Raw genomic sequence first — 3,993 nt, forward strand, 5'->3', positions numbered from 1 at the left:
TAGAGCCCAGGTATACTTTGAAGACACAGAATATTTTGTATTTTTGTTGTGCTGTTATGCAAGCGAACTCCTTAGACTTTTGTTGTAAAGAAAACAAACCAAAATCCCCACAGAACTAAAAGCAAAGACCCCCTGGGACATCATAGAAGTGATGTATGTCTTCATACATCATAGTGTATGTCTTCAATATAACAGAGTCAGGGAGTTTGGATAAAGGAACGATCGTGCTGCACAAGGGTGAAGTTGTTTAAAACCAGTGGGTGCAATTCTCAGAAAACCCAGCCCTCGGATTTGCCCAAATACAGCACATCGAAAGCACGGCCTCCATCAGAGTGACTGAGTGACAAGTGCAGTATCCTACCCAAATTCACAATTTCCACTCTGCCTCTCAGCATGTTTTCTTCAGTGGCTTGGAACTAAGGCTGAGCTCAACAGGAACGCAACTTAAATAAGCAGCACAAATGTGCTCTAAGGCAAAAGAGAAATATTACAATACATTCTACTGCCATTTCATAATTTTGCATCCCTGCAGCAGAGCTAAAATGGAACAACCAAGAGCGAAGAACAGATACTTCTGACAGACCATAGTTAGGATTTGGGCTGGACAAAAAACTCCAAACAGTCCAAACATTCAGCAGAACCAGGCAGAAGGCCAAAAGAACATAACAAAGAACATAAAATGGCCATTGGCACACGGGTCCTGCCTGACTAACCTGATCTCCTTCTAGGAAAAGATAACACTGTTTAGTGGTGGACTTGGCAGTGCTGGGTTAATGACTGGATTCAATCCTAAAGGTCTTTTCCAATATAAATGATTCTGTGATTATAAAGTACTTTATTATAAATCGGGAACAGGAAAATGGCTGTATTGGGGTTCTTTAGGTTGTAGAGGATTTTACTCTGTTTTCTCATGTATGATTGAACAGCATTATAAGATTCAGTGGGATTAACCAGGATTCCTGTAGGGAGGCTAGAAAAAAAATCATCTAAAGCTGACATGCTTACAAGACTCACTACAAGAATTTTAATATGTATTTCTCTGGCTGTTTGGAAAGAGGGGGACAGAAAAGAAAATTATGAAAGCATCTCCAAGGAAAGTTTTATTATGGGTAGAGCAAACACCAAGAAGAACTGGTTTCTATTTCTGTTTCAATTTATTCACTGCTTCATATGGTTGCCTTTGCTTGGTTGTTATTAAAGGAAAGATTAGGAAAGTCTGTCTACATGTGGGAACAGGCTAATATTCTTAATAGTCTACTAGTTTAGTTTACTAAAGCTGTTCAGTTTTTGCTAAAACAGTGAGCACAGGACTGTTTAATTGCCTGCCTTGGGACAACCATCTTAATTCACTGCCAAGTGAATTTAAATAGTCAAGAACAAGGCATTTTCATCCAGACAATGAACTTCCACACTTGGAATTACTCAATGATGCTATTTGAAAGTCATATTTTTCTTTACAGCAAATTAGCTCACAGGTACAACAAGCCTTCAGATACCTTAGAGGGAATTTGTGGGACTGTTTTCATTACCACTCATAAAGTGCTCTCCGATTCCAAGGTAACACTGTTTACAAATGACTAAAAATTATTACATCAGTGTATTGGAAAAGCCCTTTTTACTGACACCTGGGAAGAAGACAGGAGACTGCTTTGCATGTGTGTAAGCTATCCCATTTATTTTATGGTGGGATAATGTGAATGAGGGAAGAGTAAATCCTTAGCTCAGAAAAACTCTTGTAAAGCTAACCCGAATTCAGATCTGCTCTTTAATCTCCACACTCAATCTCTTCTCCACTGAACCTGGAATAGATCAGATATTATGGTATGTTATACATAGAAAAAAAAAGGAGGTTTCAATACGACAGTAAGATAAAAGATAGTGATGCTAATGGATGCTCCTACTGACAAACAGAGTGGAATGTAGGATAATATTATCCTGAGTACTATGGGAAGGTTAAAGAGAAACAAGACAAGTTTAAGAAACCAGATGGAAAAGTGATAAAATAACAAGATAACATTCCATGCAGCATCTCTCCAAAAGCACATACAAACCTGTTTTCTTCTCTTAGAGTAGCAGTTCTGTCACTGCACACAAAACCAACCAGTGCTAATGTGAATATCCCATTTAACTGTCAGGAAAATCTAAGTGCACCTAGGAAAAAGGAATGGGAACAGAAAGTACTTCCTTTCCATGAATGATTTCATTATCTAAAATTATTTTTTATTCCAGGTAGAAGTTGAATTCAAAATACCTCTAAATTCCCCTAAAATATCTCTAAACTCTCCTCAAATAGAGTAACAGTAATTTCTAATCCATGTGAGGTGACAGTTTTTGAACTATTGGCTCCTCCTGTAAAGACATAAGCTTAAGGGCTATTAAAAGCTCAGGTATTTCATCTGTCCATCAGCCCAGACAATAGGCAGCCAGAGAGGATTCAATTGAAATTCTACTGGAGTTACAACAAACCCATCTTGCCAAAATGGTTTTCATTTCAATAAATATATCTGTATAAAGAAGAAAAAAATATATTTAGAAGTTTTAGAAGAACTTTTCTAGACAGATTTTAACACCTTAAAAATCTCATTAGCTGCTCAGAGCTTGATGCAGGTTAATCACCACAGCCAGCAAATTCCCTAAAGGCACCAAAATACTGTCCACACAAACAGGCATCGCTTTCCCACTCAGGAGTGGTTTGTCTTGTCCTGTCTTCATCTCCTCCTCTCTTGCTACAGCCTGTTGTCCATCTCAGGAGACAAGATTTCCCATCCTTCTATCATGAAAATTATGAAGATTTTCATGGCAGCAGCAGCCTCTGCCTCAGGTCAGAGTAGGGAAGAGCACGAGTGAGACCCCCTAGGGCTGCCAAGACTCCTGCCAATGCTTCACATCTTGGAGAGACTCTGCAAGACTGACAATATCTCAAAGAAGCAGTGAGAGAATATTGAGCTTTGAATTTATTAACCTTGGTAATTTCTTGTCCAAGGTCTTCCTAATAGCACACACTGGGAAGAAAGCAAACTGGAGGCCCCTGAAGCTGTCATTTCCGCTCCACTTCTGACCTTTGGAAGGATTAGCATTATCAGGGCTTACTGCAGCCTTAGCATGTCATTTCCTGTTTGCTCACCCAAGGTGACCCCACGTTCACACTTCCTATGCAGTTGCTCCCAGGCTGAGCTATCAGATGGTGTTAGCTCAGAAAACTTCACGGGCTGTGGAAGCCTCTCGAGAGGGAAGGAGCCAACATCCACCCTCAAGCAGCTGTTTCCATCTACCCTATTCACATTTATCCAGACCAGGGACTTCTCGTTAACAGGGGCCATAATCCCCTGGGAGGTCTGCTGGCTCTGGCCACCTCATCCTACCTAAAGAAATGGTCAATTCCTCATGTGGAAAGTGAGGTGAAAAAATCCCAGAACCCTCCCATACACTGCTAGTAAGAAGTGACTCACAGAAGAATCCTTCACGACAATGATGGGGAAGGGGAAGAAATAAACACACTGGATCATAAGGCAATGGATTTTTTTAAGGGAGAAGGAGGCAGGCTTTTCTTTCTGATGGTTCTGGAGTGAGATAATGCATAGCCAGTAAGAATGAATGAACCACTCCTATGGAATCACACAGGTCTACAATAGAAGGAATTTCCCTAGTCACTTCTCCAAAGCAGGATAAGGAAGCATTTTGCTGAGAGACTGAGAAAACTCCCACTGTTCTGTACCCACCTTTTCTATATCTTACAGGCATTCCATCCACAGGACCACAGCATCTTTCTTCAACTCACATTATTGTCTCACAAGATTAAAATTTAACCTCCTGAAAAACTGTTGATGGATGTTTCTCATTAGGAAAGGCTTGGCTAAGTGAGCAGTTTGTTTAAAAGGCTGATTGAGTGGAATTATCTGGATATTGTAAAGGAAAATCTCACAAAAGACCTAAGCAATTCCCTTATAGAGATATTGAATTATTCTTCAGGAGAAGTCCAAGCAGACAGCAGGA

General features: G+C 40.0%; 1 protein-coding gene across 2 annotated transcripts in view; it reads right to left on the reverse strand.

Moving 5' to 3' along the window:
* AGBL1 (ATP/GTP binding protein like 1) overlaps nt 1-3,993 on the reverse strand; it is a 273,439-nt gene that overhangs the window by 214,751 nt on the left and 54,695 nt on the right. The gene's annotated exons all lie outside the window — the stretch shown is intronic.

Source organism: Corvus brachyrhynchos, unplaced genomic scaffold (genome assembly GCF_000691975.1).
Source record: "Corvus brachyrhynchos isolate BGI_N302 unplaced genomic scaffold, ASM69197v1 scaffold97, whole genome shotgun sequence".
Taxonomy (NCBI): Eukaryota; Metazoa; Chordata; class Aves; order Passeriformes; family Corvidae; genus Corvus; species Corvus brachyrhynchos.